The sequence below is a fragment of the Tursiops truncatus genome, chromosome 9 (assembly GCF_011762595.2).
Source record: "Tursiops truncatus isolate mTurTru1 chromosome 9, mTurTru1.mat.Y, whole genome shotgun sequence".
Taxonomy (NCBI): Eukaryota; Metazoa; Chordata; class Mammalia; order Artiodactyla; family Delphinidae; genus Tursiops; species Tursiops truncatus.
Genome location: NC_047042.1, coordinates 55,924,079 through 55,945,528, shown reverse-complemented (window position 1 = coordinate 55,945,528; position 21,450 = coordinate 55,924,079). Strand labels below are relative to the sequence as shown.

General features: G+C 39.6%; 1 long non-coding RNA gene across 3 annotated transcripts in view; it reads right to left on the bottom strand.

The window, feature by feature from the left end:
- Positions 1-2,185: 2,185 nt before the first annotated feature.
- The window catches only part of LOC141279547 (uncharacterized), a 57,670-nt gene continuing 38,405 nt past the window's right edge, over positions 2,186-21,450 (bottom strand). For 2 of the 3 annotated variants that reach the window (XR_012333991.1, XR_012333990.1), the window contains one exon: positions 15,487-16,081. This is a non-coding gene — a long non-coding RNA (uncharacterized lncRNA). Of the gene's footprint in view, positions 3,015-15,486; positions 16,082-21,450 lie in introns of those variants that run through there. The other variant, XR_012333992.1, reaches the window with a different exon arrangement.

Genomic DNA, 21,450 nt, shown 5'->3' with positions numbered 1-21,450 from the left:
AATTGTGCTAAAATTAACCTTTGTGTTGCAAGGGACCTGTAATTGCTAACAATCTTGCATTATTTCACATAAAGTTTGCTCCTGGAGTACATTTAGACCTAATAAAATATCTGAAATGTCTTGTTTGCCTTTGTTGTGAGCAAACCAAATACACCAGACCTTCCTTCTGATGTCTGGTAATCTCACCAAGAATAGAGACTAATGCGATTTATTAAATATCTTGAATTTGGGCTGCTGTTTCATCCTAAGTCAATGGTTTCCAGCCTTGACTGGTATTAGAATCACCTGGGGAACTTAAAAAAATTAAACAAAAATCGGTCAGACCAATCAAGTCATCTTTCTGGGGGTGGGTCCTGGGCAAAAACATTAAAAAAAAATATATGCTAGGTATTTTTAATGTGCATCTCGCTATTAGAACTTCTGCCCTAGGTGAAATATACCTGACACGTAGGCTTGTTAAGGAAAGCTTTAAGTAAGTAGTTCAACTGGTGTGCAATTGAATTAGTTTCTATTGTAGTTTTATTTTAGCTAACATTCAAGTAGCATTAAGAACAATAACGTGTGTAAGATCAAAGGAGGGTGTAACTTAGGTTTTCCCTGTGTTTCCAGAGCGTTCACAAAAACAGGTGAGTCTGATTATGATCATCTGGCAATCTCTGAGTTAATCAGTCCATGGGGATGATGAGAATCTATCTGGTTCTCAGTGGGCCCTTTCTCCTTTTGCTCCTTGTGAGGGTGGAGTGATTTCTGATGGACTCCCTGAAAGAGTTAAAAGAATTCTTGATCATGAGTCTAAAGAATCAGGTTCTGAGTCTCAGTCCCGCTGCTTCCTGGTCCCGAACCTGTTGACTCCCAGCATCACCTGGGAGAGCTTAGAAAGGCCAAGTCTTGGGCCCCATGCAGACCCACAGAATCCGACTTCTGCATTGTGACAAGATCCCCAGGGGATTCTAGGCACACCTAGAGCAAGTCAGTGGATCCCTCTGAGCCTTACTTTCCGTATCTTAGCAATGGGGGATCTCCTCTGCTTCCCCACAGGGTATTTGAGAACAAATACATGATATAAAAGCATTTCCATAAATTATCCTTTTACTGTGGTATAATATACATAAAACGGATCCCTTTAACCATTTCAAAGTGTGTAGTTCAGTGGCATAAAGTATATTCACACTGTTACCACTATTCATCTCTAGAACTTTTCATCATCCCAAACTGAAACTCTGGCAAAAACTCTGTAGACAATAATTCCCCACTTACCCCTCCTCGCAGCTGCTGCCAACCAACATTTTTTTCTGTCTCTATGAGTTTGACTACTCTAGGTATGTCATATGAGTAGAATCATACGGAATTTGTCTTTCTGTAACTGGCTTGTTTCACTTAACATGATGCCCTCAACGTTCATCCATGTTGTAGCATGTATAAGAATTTCATTCCTTTTTAAGGCTGAATAATATTCCATTTACATATATATATATATATATATATATATATATATATACACACATACATATATATATACCACATTTTGCTTATCCATTTATCTGCTGATGGACATTTGAGTTCTTTCTCCCTTTTGGCTATTATGAATAATGCTGCTATGAACATGTGTGTACAAATATCTCTTTGAGTCCCTGCTTTCAATTCTTTTGGGTATATACCTAGAAGTGGAATTGCTGATCATACGGAAATTCTATGTTTAATTTTTGGGGGAACTGCCTGTGTTTATTGTTCTTTCAGGTAGGCATGACCCTCAGACCATAATAGCAGCACCCCGTACCTGAGACTTTGATCTTGAATATTACTGCTGTTTACCTTTTGGGGAGTACCTTGGATGTTTACAAAGTGCCATGTAATCAGTTGCATTTAGTTAAGAGGTAAGATTAATTAGATTTTTGAGGCAAGCAAGGACTGGACTTGGCTTTGAAAAGCTCAAGCACTAAAGGAAGTGGTGCTGGAGGCCCAGTGGGTGATTCTCTCTGCAAATCTATGAGGTGTGATCTCAATAATATTTTTTAGTATGCAGAACACCATGCCAAGAGTTTCCCCAAAGGGATAAACCTGCCTTCAAGAAGGTTACAATCTTACCCAGGAGAGGTGGGAATGCTGAATTAATACAGCATGGAGTATTTTCAAATATACTATTCAATACTCATGGAAAGTGCTGGGGACGGGGAATAAGGGATTTGGTATGAGAGAGGCCATCCTCAACCCCACTACAGTTTAACAGAATCGGCAAAGAATGACTGTGTTTCTAACAGATTGTCTGACTTTCTTCCGTTTTTAATTAAAATAATGTAAAAGTTACTAATACATTTCTGTTACTTCACATACAGCATATCAAACTAGATGGGAGAACAATAAACATGTATTTACGTTCCCATAAAGAGAACTAATCATTTAAAGTAAAAGTTTCTGTCTTAAGGAATGGGCTATTCGTGGCTTTTGGTAAATAAAAATTTCATTTGGTTTCTAAATATATGTTTGAATTTTATAAATTGTACTTTTCTTACCAAGAAACCTAGTTCAGCTTATTTTTTATATGATACGATTCTATAACTAAGGTGTTAGACATGGTTATGTTAAACAAATAAATGATTTTAATTAAGGTGCCAACAGGATAATGAACAAATTTCTTCATTGCTGTGAAGAATTCTGAAGTCTTCAATTTTATAGGACATTCCACAGTTATATACATGCCAAGGGAAGTGATTTAATTCAAGGATCATTTATGCAAAAGGCACTCTTTGGGTATGAAACTTACATTCTAGTAGATATCATTCAGGGTTCAGTTAGAAAAACAGAAACCACCTTAGGTATTTCAAGTAGGAAAGGATTTAACAGAAGGAATAAGATGCTAATAAAAAGAAGTTGGGGGCTTCCCTGGTGGCGCAGTGGTTGGGAGTCCACCTGCCGATGCAGGGTACACGGGTTCATGCCCTGGTCCGGGAAGATCCCACATGCCGCGGAGTGGCTGGGCCCGTGAGCTGTGGCTGCTGAGCCTGCACGTCCGGAGCCTGTGCTCCGCATCGGGAGAGGCCGCAGCGGTGAGAGGCCCGCGTACAGCAAAAAAAAAAAAAAAGAAGAAGAAGAAGTTAGAAGGCTGACATTGCAAATGAAGTCAGGAGAGGCAACTGCTAGCTTTCAGCTTCGCCACAGCAGTCTTATCACAAGAAGCTGCTGGTACCACCCAGATCAGGAAAGTACAAGAACATGCTGCCTGTGGTCACACCTGGTCATAGCTGTCCTGCAGCACCCAGGCAGATAACTAGAAGGGAAAACTTAGAAGTTGCTGCGAAACTTCACATCTGCTAATCCCTGAACTTCCAAATCTTGCGGAAGGTCATACATCTCATCGTCAGAATGTATTTCTTTTTGAGAACCATGAAAGAAATGGAGTCTGAGACATATAATTACAAGCCTTTCAGTCCTGGGATATGGGGGAGAGCATGTAAGGGGTGGGGATGAATGCTGGTTGCCAAACAATAATAGACAAAAGAAATGTGGATATTATTCCCATTTTATAGATGAGGAAACTGAGGCATGGGAGTCAGTAACTTGCTCAAAGTCCCAGAGTATGAGATTCAAAACCAGGTCTATCTGATTTCAGTACTTAGAGATATTTAGCAATTATATTGGCAAGTATCTATCATATGGCAGATAGCTCCAAAATTTAATTTGGTTCCTTGGCTTTAACCCTCATCAGCTCACATTTTTTTTAGGCTATATAATTCAAAACAGACCATTACAAAGGGATTATTTGGCAATCTACTTGGTGGTTTTTCCAAATTGCAAACCTTTTCAACTCCTTCCAGAAAATGCGATCTGCGTAGCTTTTGGAATTAGGGTAAGTTTCCTAGACACAAAGCCTTGGTTTGGTGATATTTCTGGGAGTGGGGTAAAGAATTATTTGTGCCACAACTCTTAAGTCCAGGCTTAAAGCCAAATTGTACCACAGACAATATGTAAGAAATCTCTAAAACATGTCCAATTTTCCTTATTCTTTGAGATCCTTATCAGTCTTGGTTTAAGATGAAGTTATAAGCTAAGGAACAAAATTGACATTTACTAATTATGACACTCCGCCCCCAACAAAAACATAAGTAGAAAGAATGTACATTCATTATAACTTATTTATTCATGCATTACCATACATTCATTACCATGTACCCTGCTGGGTTCATTTATTCATTCAACAGACATTCACTGTGGTGCGTACTGGTTATTCTCCATTTGTTGACTCCACTCCCTTCTCCCCACGCCGCACAGATCCATATCTCTACCACTGCTTGAGTTCTGACTGTGCACAGGTTTCTGTGGGTGGTTGTTTCAACTTGCATAGATGCCAGATTTTCTAGATCTTATTGCTGGGTGATCATTTGTTAGCTCATTTGATGAGGCAATGAGCAGCAGTAAAGATTCTGGAGATTATACATATAAACATTGCAACAGAGACAAACACTAGGAGAAGGGTTACAGTCAGAGTTTGTAGTATACTTCTGTGTCAGGAGCCAGGAGTGCCCAATTCAACCAAGAGAATAGACTCCTCCCTTGTCCAAGAGCCCTCAGAACCAGATATGGTGGTATTACCCAAATCACCTAATTTTACTTTTTGTTTGTTAGTCTGTTTTTGCTTTCTGGATCTTTTTTAGGAATAGCAAAGATCCCAGAGGCTTCTATGGGGAAGTAAAGATAACATTCTTCTGCTAATACAGCTCCCTTTCCCCCTTGATAGGCCAGTATCATATCTAAAGTGTCTCTACTTGACAGATGATGGGAGACAACCCGGTTGGAAAGAAACAGAAGTGGAAAAAGTGGCATAAGTGGGAAATAGAAGGGGCACAAGTGGGTAAAGAAGGGGCTGTAGTTTGGTCTGGAAATACTACCTGGATTTGATTTAGAAGCTGTTTTCATCGGTGGCTCAGAGACTCTAAAGTTAGCTGGAAAATCTTCTTAACTTTCAATTCTAATATTTGCTCCTTTAGTCCTAATACTTTTAATCTGCTACATGGTTAGCTTGTTTCTTTACATTTTTAAGGCATTTTATACTCACCTCTAATATGGCCCCCCAAATAGTAATGTGATAACATTTTATTATAATTATATATTTGCTTACTGGTCCGTCCTGTAACTGGACTGTGAGGTCTCAAGGGCAAAAGGTGTACCTTAGTCATCGGTTATCTGAGGCATTTAGCACAATGCCTGACATGTACTATGTCTTAGTAAGGCAGTAAGTTATGAACACTGGTGTTCTTTGATTCCAGTAACCCAGGTATTAGCCGGGGCTCCAGGGCAGGCTCAGTTCTTGGCCTCTGCCCACCATGGAGAAAGAATTTGGTACTTTTATTGATTCCCCTAAAATAAAACCATAAGTCACCAGTGAGAAATGAATGTTTTCTTGCAGATGATTGCTTTCGTTGGTGGGGAGGGTTCACTGCATCTCTCTCTCTTTCTCTCTCTAGTTTTATATACATGGAATCACAGAATATGTACTCTTTTTATAAGGCTTTTTTCCTCTCTATACTGTTATTTTGAGATTTCTTCGTGTCATTGCTTGAATCAAAGTTCATTCCTTTTTATTGCTGAGTAGTATTCCATTGCACAGATATAGCACAATTTGTTTATCCACGCTCTTGTTAATGGACAGTTAGGTTGTTTACAGTTTTTGGCTATTACTGAAAAAATTGTCATATACAAGTCTTTGTATGGACACATATTTCCTTTTCTTTTGGGTAAATACCTAAGAGAAGAATGGCTGGATCAAAAGTAGGTATTTAACTTTTCAAGAAACAAATTCTTTTCCAAAATGGTTCTTCCATTTTACATTTCCTCTGTAGTGCAAGAGAGTTCCAGTTTCTCCACATCCTTACCAACATTTGATATGTCAGTCTTTTTAATGTTAGCCATTTTAATAGATGTGTAATAATATCTCATTGTGATTTTATCTTGCATTTCCCTAGTGGCTAATGATGTTGAGCAACTTTTCATGTGCTTATATGCTATCTGTACATCTTCTTTTATGACGTGTCTGGTCAAATCTTTTGTCCACTTTTTATTGGCTTTTTCCTTATTGTTTAGTTTTGAAAGTTCTTTATGTATTCTGGATATAAGTTCTTTGTCTGATATGTGCTTTGCAAATAATTTCTCCTAGTCTGTGGATTGCCTTTTCATTCTCTTAACAGAAGAAGTTTTTAATTTTAATGCAGTCCAATTGACCAATTTGTTCTTTTATTAATTATAGTTTTGTTGTCATAAGAAATCTCTGCCTAACCCAAGGTCACAAAGATTTCCTCCTATGTTTTATTCTAGAAGTTTCTTTTTTTTTTGAAACTATTATTTTATTAAGGAATCCACTTCTATGACTCATGAAGCCCAGGTTGAGTTAACAGTGACAAGTTCTGGAGGTAATGACACCCCACTCTGGACTTTCTGGTTATAACCACTGTCTTCTCTCTCTCCCTCAACTGAAAACCCAGACTCATGAGGCCTCAATCCTGCCCTTCTTTTCCTGGAATATGCCAAAGCCAACTAGGTAAGAGGCTTTTTCAGAGGAGAAGACGAATTTGTCTTCCCAGAAGACACACCCTCTGCTTTATGAGGCAGATAGCAACCCCAAACCATAGACATGTTGGGACCTGCACAGGCCTCAATTAATAGAAGTTTTATAGGTTTAGATTTTATATTAGGTCTATGATAAATTTTGAGTTAATTTTTATATGTAGTGCAAGGTATAGATCCAAGTTCACTTTTGTTTTGCATATGGATATCTAATTGTTCCAACATCATTTGTTGAAAAGGCTATCCTTTTTCTGTAGCGTTACCTTTTTGCACCTGTCAAAACTCAGTTGTCCATATATGTGTGTGTCTATTTCTAGATTCTGTTCTTTTTCATTGATCTATTTGTCTGTCTTTATGCCAAACACACTATTTTAATCACTGTAGCTTTATAACAATTTTTACAGTCAGAGAGTGTTATCCCTTTAAATTTTAGATTTATTTTGGCTATTCTAGGTCCTTTTCATTTTCATATGAATTTAGAATCAGTTTGTCAGTTTCTACAAAAAAAGCTTGCTGGGATTTTGATAGAAATTGCATTGAATCTATAGACCAATTTGAGGAAAATTGACATATTAACAATATTGAATCCTCTGATCCACTTTCTATTTATTTAGGTATTTAAAAATTCTATCAGCAATGTTTTACATTTTTAGGGTATAGGTCTTACCTATCTTTTGTCAGATATATCTCTAAATATTTCACATTTTTATGCTATTGTGAATAGTATTATTTTTCAATTTCTGTTTCTGATTGTCACTAGTATATAAAAGTACAATTGATTTTGTATATCGAATGTAATGTATTCCCAGGATAAACCCAACTTGGTCATGATGTATTATCCTTTTAATATATTGTTGAATTAAATTTACTAACATTGTGTTTAGAATTTTTACTTCTATGCTCATGAGGGATTTTGGTCTTCAGTATTCTTTGTTTTAATTTTAATTCTTCTGTTTAATCCTTCCTGTTTGATTTTTGGGGAAGGATTTGTAGGATTGATCTTATTTCTTCCTTAAATGTTCGGTAGAATTCACCGACGAAGCCATCTAGGCCTGGAGTTTTCTTTGTGGGAAGATTTTTAACTACAATTTCAATTTTTAAAATAGATATAGGTACTAAGATTATTTATTTCTTCTTGACTAAGTTTATGTAATATATGTCTTTCAAAGAATTTCCTATTTCATCTAAACTGTTGAATTTATAGACATAAAGTCGTTTGTAATATTCCTTATTGTCCTTTTAATATCTGTAGAATATATTGTGATATTCACTTCTCCCATTCTTGATATCAACAACTTGTATCTTCTCCCTTTTGGTCCTGACCAATATGGCCATAGGTTTGTGAATTTTATTGATCTCAAAGAAACTTTTGGTTTCATTGATTTTCTCTATTGTTTTTCTGTTTTCTGTTGGGCAAAACAATTTTTTTATAGGCAGAGATGAGGGAACGAGTGAAAAATGTCCTGATGATATTTTTGATTTTTTGATAGATTCTGACCTTGATTCTGATTCTTCTTTTTTGCTTAGATTTGTGCTTAATGCATAGCAGGTACTTGGTTACGTGGTGGACCTCTTCTCCTTTTTTTGATTTTCCTTTTAATTTTTAAGGAATTGATTTAATATACCCAACACACCCTATTGGCCATTCCCCATTTAGTATTTTGATTGAACAGAATCATGTACTTGCTAGGATATTTTATGCTTCTCATGATTATGTGATTACCTTGAACTAACCTTACTCAAGTTATTTACCACAGTGTCCTCTGATTTTCCCATGTTTAAGGCGAGGGAGCTGGGATTTTTTTAGTGGGTGATGATCCATTAATGGGTCATGAAACAAATAAGGTAGGTCACAACCATTTTTTTAAAAATGAAATATAGAAGTATCAGATGTCTTCACACATAGTAAGGATAAGTATTATCTTGTGAAAGTATTGTGTTGGCCAAAAAGTTCGTTCTGGTTTTTCTGTAAGATCTTATGGAAAAAACCGGAGTGAATTTTTGGCCAGCCCAATATTTATGGGGGGTCAGGAGAAACAAGTTTACAAAACACTGGATTAGATCATCTCTAAGGACCATTCCTTTGATTCTCTAATTCCTGTAATGGATGTGTTTCACTTTATCATTACATAGTATAAATTTCTACATGCTTCTGAGCAATGTTCTACGTGTAAATAAAAAAGATAAATAGTCTTGTGGTTTGGAAGGTTACGTTTGCAAGAAATTGAAGTGCTTCATCAGACTGGTTCTTCTAGATTTTCACCACAGAACTTGGATTTTAAAATATTTGGTCTGATTAAAACCATAGAAACTTTCTTTAAAAGTTTATAAATGAGCGATTTTCTTTAAAAAATTTTAAACATGTTTACTTTCTTTTCAATTTTCTTCTCATCGTTCATGTGTACATACACATTTTATCTGGGTTTTTTTTTTCTTTTTTTTTTAGCATAGTGGATACAAAACGTACTTAGTGGTTTCCAGATTTTAAACTATAAGTTAGACGGTTGTGTCTAAGTTTTTGTTCTGTTTCAGCTTCTCTTCCATTATGGTTTATTACAAGATACTGAATATAGTTCCCTGTGCTATACAGTAGGACCTTGTTATTTATGGTTATTTTTTTAAAGCATATATTTATGTTCATGGTCACATTTTCTTATAAAGATTTCTACATAGTGAAAATCGACCCACTTTAGGGCTGTTACAGCTATATAGTATTGAACTGTGTTAATATGTAAATAGCTTGATTTAAAAAAACACAGTAATTTATACAGTCAGGAATTTCTGCATTGACCATCTGTGACAAAAAGGTGAGTGTTTTCTTCGGTTAGGCACTGTGCTAGTTTTAACGACTGGCAATCTATGATGTTAGCTGAGTACAGTGTTCAGAAGAGCAGGGATCGATGCCCCTATCCTCAGAGCCATGTAAATGGTTTCTGTCAAGCTGGGATACAGGCCGTGGCAGGGCCAGGAAGGATGCTCAGATGAGGGCTGTGGCCAGGAGAACTAGATCTGGAGGGGAAAAGTCCTTTATAGCCACAAAGTATCAGAGCTAGAAATTGTCTTGAGTACCTCCTAACTGAATCTAACACCCATTTTTCAGATAGGAAACAGGCTCAGGTGGTAACTTTCCCTGTTTATATAGTGCAGGTAACAAAACTTGGATCTTCTGATTATATGATCTTAGCTTGAAGTTTTAGGAGGTAAAAACCATTCAGACACTGGAAATGCAGAAGAGGCAGGAGAATACAGAAGGCATGCAATTAAGAGAAGTCAGACATAAGTCAGGGACTGGGCCATTTTTCCTGGTCAAAGAGAGGGAGGCAGTTGGGAATACAGAGATCTCTCAACCCAGAAAGTAAGGATAGTAGATGTAAGATGACCATCAGTGAGCTTAGCATTTAGGCAACACGTTTTGGGGCTAGTTGCTCCCTCTATACCAATAGGAGCTGGGGTCATGGCATGAACATGCCCAAGTCTGCAGGGAAAGGTGAATCCTTCTGCTGTATGGTTCTGACAGAGACTAAAGCAAAGAAAGTTCGAGGTGGGGAGAGGGAGCAAATTTCTTCTTTCAGAGAAAATATAGGACACCCTGTTAAGCTGGAATTCAAGATAAACCACAGATAACTTTTTTTTTTTTTTGCGGTACGCGGGCCTCTCCCGTTGCGGAGCACAGGCTCCGGACGCGCAGGCTCAGCGGCCATGGCTCACGGGCCCAGCCGCTCCGCGGCACGTGGGATCCTCCCGGACCCGGGCACAAACCCGTGTCCCCTGCATCCGCAGGCGGACTCTCAACCACTGCGCCACCAGGGAAGCCCCACAAATAACTTTTTAAGTGTGTCCCATGTATTATCATAATAAAAGTTTATATATAATAGGCTCAAAATCAGGTTTTTTGGTGCCATATAAAGTATCCTGACACCCTTCATGCTTGCACACAACAAGTATACGAACCATTGCTGGAGTTTCATTTCCCTATTTGAATAAATAGCTGATAGTTTTACGAAGGACGCTATTACTAACATGGTCTTGAGGCTGAATATTCAGACTTTTATACATCTCTGTTAGTTTCCAGAATAGTGCAAGTTCACAAACCAGTTATAGAGCCTGCAAATGGGGAAAACTGTTCCCAGTGTGGCGAGGCCAGGGGATGATCAAAGCTTTGCAGGACAAACACTTCCTGGGGCACCAGTTCAAGATGGAAAGCTGGCTTGCAGTCTGTTGGTACTCAATGGATGCAAAAACATGCATTTTAAAAAGGAGGGATAGTAGTTTGCTCCAAGATATTTCTATGCTCTATTAAAGTCAGTTCTAATTATTTTAAGGAAAACTGATATGAAAAAATCTAAACTTGGAGAGTAAGCACAAGAATTGCTGGCCCTTGAGGAAAAGCATACCAGAATGCTTCTTGCAGCATTGTTTGCAGTGGTTAAAAAAATTTAAAAAGACAAGGAAAAAACAGAATGTCTATCTAAAGGGGCACGGTTGAGCAAATCATTAGATGTCCTCCCTGTGGAATATTTGGTAACTATGGCTGTTAGCAAACATAGTAAGATAGAATCATGAGTACTGAAGTGAAGGGATGACTGTACTATATAGGTAAGTGGAAAAAAAAGGAATAAAGTGTAAAATAGAACTTGTTTTAATCAAAAGAGTGAAAACAAGAACAAAAATTCCACCAACCCTCAGTAAGTATATGTATGTATTTGTATATATTGTGATGAGTAGAGTATGGAAGGATCCACATCAGAATTTATTAATCACCTGGGATGAAATGGGAGCTGCCGGGAAGGTTATTAGCTTTTTTTTGTACCTCTCTGTATTCTCTGGCTTATTACAACATGTGTGTATTACTTATCAAATTAAGAAAAAGATACTATCAAATAAAATTTAAAAATTATATGACATGTAGATTAAAAAAAGATTCACTGATGGGCTTCTTTAGACAGTGGACTCCTTACCAAACTGCTTCTTTCTCATTTCATCATACACATCTAAAATACAGGTCAATTCATAACATTTCAGTTGACATACAAGTATTCTAGGAATGGACTTTTGCTCTGTGGTATACCTATACCTTTTATCTAAGGAATTTAACCAGAAGTAGATTTTGGCTTACTGGGAAAAATGCTAGATTTTATGAGAAAACTGAGATGAGTTAATGGTAACAAACTGAGCTTTACCAGGAATCCCAGTACAAAAGCTCTGGCTCAATTATCTGTGAAGCTGCCCAGACGCTCTACATATCTTTATTGCAATGAAGGAACAGTACATGTTTGCATATATTTGTAAAGTCTTAGTTTTAGGGATGTGTCCATTCTCTGTTTGTACCATCTTTCAACGAGCCAGCATCCACAGGTCCCTTTTCTCAATACGGAATACTAATTTGGTATTTTATAGGTTAACCCATCACTAAACATCTGCTGTAGAAAGTTTTATGTACTCAGATCCAAAACCAAAAATGTATTAGATGCTTTTTTATATCTGTATATTTTATATATTTACATTAAAAATTATGTATTTTTTCTTTGCATGTTCTACAACTATCACAGATTCTTTTTGGAATAAGAGGCATAAAAGAAAATAAATATGAAACGTATAACAATGTTGTTAATGGGGAAAGGGAAGATGTTCAAGGCGGTTGATAGGTAAATAGAATGAGTGTTATCACCCTTGTAGCTCCCTCAGTTCCCCACTGAACTGAAGTATTGAGTTGGTTTCCAGCTAATAGGCGATTATGGGGAAGAGGAGGTTTTTGCTTCTAACTTACTGCAGATCACTAAGTTTGTCAGGCACCTGCCCTGTCCATAGGATTGCAAGGGGGGGATGTCAATGCCCAAACCAAAAGTTACTGTGAAGACAATGAGATAACAGGTATGAATTGTTCTGAAGTCCTTGGAAATGGCTAGATTGGTCCAAGGAACACTTGTTAATTAGCTGCCCTGTTGGCCTCAAACCCCAATCAAAACAAAACATCCATAGGTATGTATTTAATAATATTCTATTTTGCATTCATTAAAGGTATTTTTCGGTTATATGAGATTTATTAAGACACGAAAAGACTCTGGGCTCCCTCCAGGTTAAGTGCTTACAGCTCTAGGAATGAACTCAATGCATTGTAGCGCTTTAAACAATGCAAAGCAGAGCATTTCCTGCTTTGCTTTCCTTCAACATGTGAAGGGACTTGACCCAATCTGTTCCAGGTGCAAAGATGTCTCCTGTCCACATAGCCCTTTTCAGCCTGAGGTCCTTTCCACAGCTTCCTGGAGGCCTTGTGACTGGACCACTTCTCAGTAGATCCATATGATTTCTAATATTTTGAAGCCATGGGAAACAAATTATCCTTTGGACTTGAACTTTTGGAGGAAATTAAAATATATGCAACTTTTAAAATGCACTTTACATATCTGAAACAGTTTTATGGACACAAGAGAATAATACTGGAATGTACATAATTTGGTTTCCCCATAAAGTTTGGTAGTTTTGAGACTGAAAGAGCTGAAATATTTTTTTTGTGAGATATGTGAGCTTTTCTTGTAATCACAAGATTTAAGAAAACATTTAATTTATTATTCCATTTTTCCAAAAAACAATCACCTTCAGGATTCCTTTCCTTTATGAGAAGAGAAAGAATTACAGCAAGGACAGCCCTCCTTTAGCAGAGGGTCTGCTGGGCTCATTGCGTCAGTGTGAAACAAGCTACACCTGTCCGTGGCTGTATCTGTTCCCTAGCTCTGTTGTCCACTGTTGTATATTCTGTTCTGCACCCTTTAGGGTGGAAGGGAGAGGTGGTGAATACATTACCCAAACCACCTTACTATTAGCCAAATAGTACACACATGGACAAAGTCCAGAAGAAGGAACAAAACAGCTCGGGTCTATTCCAACCCATAAGGATCTACAAGGCAGAGATTTGAGAAGGTCTCCTTTGCTTTGCTCAGTTCACACAAGCTCCGCAGAGGGTCTGGTGTAGGCCTGCCAGATAAAATACATGACACCCTGTTACATTTGAATTTCACATAAACAAGGAATGCATGCAGTATTTGGGACATATACAAATTTAGTATTGCATGCATTCCTTGTTTATCCGAAATTCAAGTGTAACTGGGTACTCTGTATTTGTATTTGCAAAATCTGGCCACCCTAGTCTGGGACCTTACTTCTGGACTCTTGAGAGACCCCGCCCCCCGCATTTCTTCATTCACTCACTCATTCATTCCACAAACACTTACGGAGCATTTGCTCTGTGCCAAGCTCTGTTCTTGGCTCCAAAAAGAGAGCTGCAAATAAGACAGGCAGAGTCCCTGCACAGTCTTAGAACTTTCAGTCTTGTAGGAAAACAGACCAAAAAAAAAAAAAGTTTTAAGAAAGAAAATAAAGAATCAGCAGGATAACTTCAAATGGTGATGAGTGATATAAAATAATGAAGAAGAGTCAGTCTGGCCCAGGTGGTCAGAGAAGGCCACCTGGGAGCATTTGCACTGGCTTGAGGCTTGAAGGATGAGGAAGAGACAGCCATGGTTGGAGCTGAAGGGAGAGCAATCCAGGCAGAGAGAACAGCAATTGGATAGGCCCTGAGGTGAGAGCATGATTTGATTTACAAACAACAGAAAGGAGGCAAGTGTTGCTGGATTTGTGAGCTAGTGAGCAAGTGGTTACAAAAAAGGTTGGGGAGGAACTGGGTCAGAGGGGGGAGGGCAGATCACAGAGAGCATTGTTAGTGCTGGGGAAATTGGTGCTGATTTATGGTTTTAAAAGGTCACCGTGGGACTTCTGTGGTGGCGCAGTGGTTAAGAATCCGCCTGCCAACGCAGGGGACACGGTTCGAGCCCTGGTCCGGGAAGATCCCACATGCTGCGGAGCAACTAAGCCCGTGCGCCACAACTACTGAGCCCACGTGCCAAAACTACTGAAGTCTGTGCCTACAGCCCGTGCTCTGCAACAAGAGGAACCACTGCAATGAGAAGCCCGCACTCACTGCAACTAGAGAAAGCCCGTGTGCAGCAAGACCCAACACAGCCAATAAATAAATAAATAGATAAATAAAATTTATTAAAAAAAAAAAGATCACTGTGACTGCTCCATGGAGAATGCATTTTAAGGAGGAAAGAGTGGGAGCTGGGAGACCCTTTAGGAGACTCTGCCTCTACTGGGTGATGATGGTGCACTGGACTGGGGAGAAGAGGGGCACACAGAGGATCCAGGGTGATTCCCCGAAGTTTCTGGACGGGAAAACACTTTCTCTCTTCTCCTTTCCCCCTCCCCTTTATTCCTTCCTTTCTTCCCTTATTCACTGGTTTTGTTTGTCCCGGCCCTGGCTTAACCCCCTGATCCTGCTCTTCTGCTGGCCTCCAGGCCAGGTTTTCATTGCTTGAGGTCCAGACCTGGCTTTTGTTGCTGGTCAGGGCTGGAGCTGGGGGAGAGGGAGGTGCTGGATTCTAAGGTCAGAGAAGGAGAGGAGGAAGGGGGGCCCCCACCACAGCTGACCTTCCTCTGGAATCATCCTTTGTGTGGCCTTCTGAATGTATTGGGTCTTTCTCCCCTTCAGCTATTGTAACTTCACCTATCATTCCAGGCTCCAGAAAGGGGCAAAAGATGCAAACTTGTCTGTTTCATATTTCGCCAAAGAATAGCTACATTTCAAGTAAAAATTCCAGACAAGAGTGAGAAAACAGTCAGTGGCTGGCACTCATCCCTTCAATCCTAAGCTTGTAGTAGTTCTGTTTGGATCGTGATTCCAACCAAGACATTTCTTTGTCATTCCCAAGGTTCAGGAAGAATGGTAAATATGGTAAAAAATGGTAAATATCCCAGCGAAATAATGTATGGAGGAAGGAAAAAAGGGAGGAAGGAAGGAAGGGGAAAGGAAAGGAGAGAGGGAGAGAGAGAGAAGGAGAGAAAAAGAGAGTAAGAGCAAGTTTTCTCACAATAATATCTGAGCAAAAATTTACTGCTTTATTTTCTTAATCTAATGGTGACCAAACCCCACCAGCACAGACATAAAGCAGAACTAGTCTGAGAGCCAGTACTGATTCATATCTGGGAGAGAGGGAGGCAGTGACTTAGCAGGAAAAAAAAAACCCAACAAGATGAGAACAAAACCAAAACCACTCTAACTTGGATTTGATAATGACTCTGTAATGGCTGGTGTCGAGAGCCCAGGAGGGCAGGGCTGCCAGCGTCTCCCCACCTTTGCAGCCCTGTGTTTCGTAGAGGATGGTCCGAGGCCAGCGTTCACTGCCTGTACAAGGGAAAAAGGAAGGAGCCAAGAGCACCTCTCTGGGCCCCATTACCTCATGTTTAAGGGAAGGGGTTGGACCAAATGAGCTCAAAGGTCTCTTTCAGCTTCAACACCGTGTTCCCACACCTTTTCTGTTTTCTCTCTCCTGCTTCACTCACACATTTCTCTGTAGCCAGCACTGTTCTGAAAACGTTCGTCCTTTTCCTTGCCTCTCTTCTGTGCTTCAGGCATTGACCAGGGTTCCAGCAGTTTCTGACTTCTGATGTTGGCAGCTTATTATATTTAGACCTTGGAGGAGACAGATAAATAAAACCGTTTGCTTGGTGGGTCAGAATCATGTACACTAAAATCTTCATATTAGTATATAATCAAGTACCAGAGAAAAGATCTGTGAAATTTAGATTTTTAATATTGGTTCCAAAAATGCAGCAGACTGTGATTATCACATCAAGCTTCCTTCTCCATGAAGCCACAGAAAGTTGCTTTCAAAGACAATGGCTACCAAGTTCTGCGTGGTTTGGAGACTGGCAGCTGGCCAGGGAAATGGCTCCCTCCCCACCATTTACAGAACTCAGGGTAACTGCGTATGTGTTACTACATAAATGAATCAATCCTCTATTGCCTGACCAGGCCTACTCCTTATTTACATCTTGAAAAAAAAGAGAATAGAAAGAAAAAGCGAAATAGAGTATTAGTCGGGGAAGGTATTATCCTACCAAGCCATTTCAGCCACTGAGGATTTTTGTTTTTCCACAGACATGAAGGATGGTGGTATTTGGGGATAGATCAGAAAAGAATTATCCAAATATTTCTCAAATGTCCCCCTTATTTTTCAGATTATAAATGAAGTAGAGAGGTACCATACACGGAGATAACAGCCTTCCGACACTGTTGTCGCTAGATGAACCAGTTAGAATAGTTTTGTCTACAAGGAACAGGAAATCCATTTATATTTGGCTTTAACAATATCTTTATTTATTTAACATTAAAACCATAATTTTAACATCAAAACTCTGTGGGTTCAGAGGCTCAGATGTGTCATCAGGGACACAGTTTTTCTCTATCTTTCTACTCTGATTTATTTTCTGAAGCCAGATGCCCTCAAGTTACCAAAATGGTTGCCATTGTTCCAGGCAGCACACTGTGATGACAGTATACGGCAGAAAAAGGAATGTCACTTTCCGTCTTATGTTCTATCTGAAGAGAGAGGAAGAACCTCCCAGAAGCCTTGCCACTGACTCCCTCATTTTTGTTGGTCGTAACGGCATTATATGCACACACCCTCCTAGATCCTTTACTAGGTAAGGGAATGAGACCACCATGATTGGCTTAGACCTGTGTTGTCTAGTAGAAATATGTAAGCCACATATATAATTTTAAATTCTCTAGCAGTCCTATTAAAAAAGAAACAGGTGATATTAGTCCTAATAATATATTTTATTGACCCCAATATATCTAAAATATTATTTCAACATACAATTAATACAACAAATGAATAATGTTATATATTACACTTTTTTTAGGAAGAAGTTTTTGAAATCTAGTGTATATTTTACACTCACAGCACATCTCAATTTGGATTGGCCACATTTCGAGTGAGTAAGAGCCACACGTGGCCCATGGCTACTGCATTGGACAGTGAGGGTCTAGATCTAAAAAGATTTATTGTGTGGGTGCTGGAAAGGGGTCCAGCCTCCCTTGAAGTCAGAGCCCCTCAAAGGAGGGTGAACAAAGTTGGGGTTCTCTTAGCAAGGAGGACGAAGGGAAACGGCCACTGGGGTGGCAGCTAACCTCATCTCTCCAGACTGTACCTCTTCCCATGGCCTCTTGTTTGGAGAAAGGTACTCCCACCTACTTAGTCACCAAGAGAAATATGGAATCATTCTGGACTCCTGTCTTTCCCTCATTCCTTCGACACAACCACTAAGTGAGTTCTAGCAATTCGACCTCCTACATGTCTCTTGAACATGTCTTCTCCTCTCCATCCCCTTTGCCATGGCCATGATTCAGGACCCTCTATCAGAATCCCACCTGGATCTGATCACGTCACTGACTTCTGTAAGGCTCCTCAGTGGCCCCCAAGCTTTCAGGACACAGTTCAGACCCTGTAGCACAGCACAGATCAGCACGTGTGGCCTTATTCTCACAAGTACTCTCTGCTCCAGCCCTGCAGTGCCAGAATTCTTGGAATGTCTTTGCTCTTTGATGCCTTCATCCTTTTTCACATATGATTCCCTGTCTTTAGATCACTCTCTCCCTTCTCCTTCTTCCTCTCCCTCTTCCAGGGTCCTCTTCTTGGGAGTCTTCCTTACCCCTCCCCATCCAGGTAGGATTAAGCACCACAAAGCCATGCTCATTTTCTGCTCTAGCACATGTCAAACTGAATTGTGCTCGCTGTGCCCTTTTTCCATTAGATGGTGAGCTCCTTGAGTGCAGGGGCTGTGCTTTGATTTCTAGAAATCCACTGCATAGCACACGGTGCCCACCTGGCACACAGGGAATGCCTAGCAGGCCACCTGGCAAAGTAAAGCCTCCACGTCTATTGAATGGATGGATGGATGGATGAGTGGAGGAATTCTATTCTCCTTCCCAGTTTTTCCTCATCCATGATTGGAAAGCAGCCCTTTCCATCTTCCTCTTGCCTTTGGGAACCATATCATTTTCCAAGGGCTGCCAAAACAAAGTACCACAAACTGAGCAGCTCAAACAACATAAATATATTGTCTTAACAGTGCTGGAGGTTAGAAGTCCAAAATCAAGGTGTCAGCATGGTTGGTTCCTTCTGAGGGCTGTGAGGGACAGTCTGTTCCGTGTCTCTTTCCTCACTTCTGGTAGCCTCAGGCATCCCTTGGCTTGTAGATGGCCACCTTTTCCCAGTCTTCAATATCATATTCCCTCTGTAGATGTCTGTGTGTCCAAAATTTCTCTTCTTATAAGAACACCAGGCAAATTGGATTAGGGCCCACCCTCATGACTTTATCTTAACCTGATCATCTGCAAAGATCTTATTTCTAAATAAAGTCACATTCACAGGTACTGGGGGTTAGGACTTCAACATCTTTTGGTGGGACACAACTTAACCCATAACAAGAGTCACAGGTGAAGGCAGGTGTATTTATTTTTTATTGCTGTGTAACAAATTACCACAAATTTAGCAACTTAAAACAATACATACTTTTATCTTGCAGTTTCCATGGGTCAGGAGTCCAGGCATGGCTTAGCTGGGCCCCCTGCTTGTTCTCACAGGCTCTAATAAAAGTGTTGGTGGATGTGTTCTCATTTGGGAGGCTCGGGGAAAGAATCTGCTGCAAGCTCATTTGGGTTGTTGTCACAATTCACTTCCTTGTGGCTGCAGGACTGAGGGCCCTGGCTTCTTACTGGCTGGCACCTGGAGGTTGTCTGCAGTTCCCTGCCCGTGGTCCTCTCTGTAGGCAGTTCACAATGGGGAAGTTTTCTTCTTCAAGGCTGGCTGGAGAGAGTCTCTCTGTGGCTCCAGATGGAGTTACTCACTCTCTTATGCTCTCTTTCTCACTCTCTCTCCTCTTTCCAGTCATGGGAGGGACATATTCTATTACCCTATTCTATTGATCATAAGCAAGTCATAGGTGCCTCCTACCCTCAAGAGGAGGGGATTATACGGGGAAGTGACTAATTGAGGTCACCTTAGAGTGTGTCTGCCACAGTAGGTGTGTTTCGTGTGTTTCTTTCTTGGTCTCCCCAACTTGCCCATAGAAGCTTTACTCAGCTTTATTTCAGGCTTCAGATTCTAGAAAATCTAAGGAATAGGGGGAGGAAAGGGGTCATGTTCAAGAGAATCCAGTGGCCCCAAAGGAGAGCATAATTAAAAAAAATTAAACTCTCATTAAATTGATTTTAATTTAATATTAAATGATATGAAGTATTTAAATGCATTCAAATTGCATTTATTAAAAAGCATTATTTGATATTGAAATAACTATACAGACATAATAATGACAACAGCTGATATCGAGGGCTGACCATGTGCCAAGCACCATTCCAACACAACTTAGCATATGGTACTCATTTCATCCCCAGAATTGGCCTGTTATTCCCATTTGACAGATGATGATACCGACATATAGAGGGGCCAGTGGAATGCCCTAAAGTCACACTGCAGTAGCAGCTAGTAGCCATGAGGTTCAAACCTCTGACCCCTAAATGCTGCTTCATGGCACAGCCCACATACTTAACTATTAAGCTTGATTGGTTGCCCCTGGAATGGTGTTTCTCAAAGGGGTGATGTGAACCTGCCAGCATTTGCCACTGTGATTCTCTTTTCCTTAATCTATGACTGATCTATTCTTCATGAATGATGTCCTCATTCAGTCAAACTATAGCAAAAAGTATAAACAACTTACAAGGCAAAAGGGCCTAGTTTGTATTTAGATATTTGTCAGCTGGTCTTAGAGAGATTCAAATGGTTCTCTACAGTGAGACATCTTTAGTTTTAACTTTATCCAACGTCAACTTTCCTGCCTTGTTTTGCCTCTGTCCACTCAAATTTGGAAATATTTAAGAGTACTGTCAGTCATACCACTCAGGAGTCTAAATCTCTGTGAACATATAAGAATATTTTATTTCATTTTAGAAAAATGAAGACAAGAAGCAAACATTGGAAGGCATAATTTCCACAATGATGTTTGTGACACTGGAATTTTTCGAGAGCACTTTGTATTTATGAAGTATGTGTAATGGTCACATAGGTGGCTGAAGATTCATTGATACCCAGAAGATAAACCACAGGAAGAGAGGTCAGCAACATCTCTATGCGGGCCGACTTTCCCCAGGCCCTGGGTGTCTTACCTAGAAATTTGTGCTTTGACTCAGATCCTAGTTCTGAGTGTGAAATCTCACAATAAAAGAAATTAATCATTAAAATTCTATGTGATGTTCTAGTCTTTTTTAAAAATTATTATTATTTATTTATTTATTTTTGGCTGTGTTGGGTCTTCATTTCTGTGCGAGGGCTTTCTCTAGTTGTGGCAAGCGGGGGCCACTCTTCATCGTGGTGCGTGGGTCTGTCACTATCGCGGCCTCTCTTGTTGCGGAGCACAGGCTTCAGATGCGCAGGCTCAGTAGTTGTGGCTCACGGGCCTAGTTGCTCTGTGGCATGTGGGATCTTCCCGGATCAGGGATCGAACCTGTGACCCCTGCATTGGCAGGTGGATTCTTAACCACTGTGTCACCAGGGAAGCCCGAGTCTATTAACATCTTACATATTGTTGCTACAGTGATATAATTCAGGATCTTCTTAAGAATGTGAAACTTTTGCAAGAAAAAAATATTTTTTTCTCTATCTAGTGACTGGGAACTTTCTATTTTCAATCTGACGAGGTGTCATTTGAGGTGCTATGAGCTTTACATACTCATTTACACATCCCCTGACAATTAAAATGAAAAATGTAGAGGAATTAATCAAAACACAAGGTTGATTTTTTTTTCTTCTTCTGAATGTCAGCTTTGAAAAACTCTTACTGCTAAAGGCCAGAATAAATGTTAATGATTCAAAAGAAGGAAGAAAGAGTTGACACATTCATTAATTAGGTTGTATTTGTAGCTCTACTGTGAAAAACACTTGTTAGCTTGAGTGATATCCTTAACTTGTGACAAGTTTTTTCTCTCAAAATGCAAATATC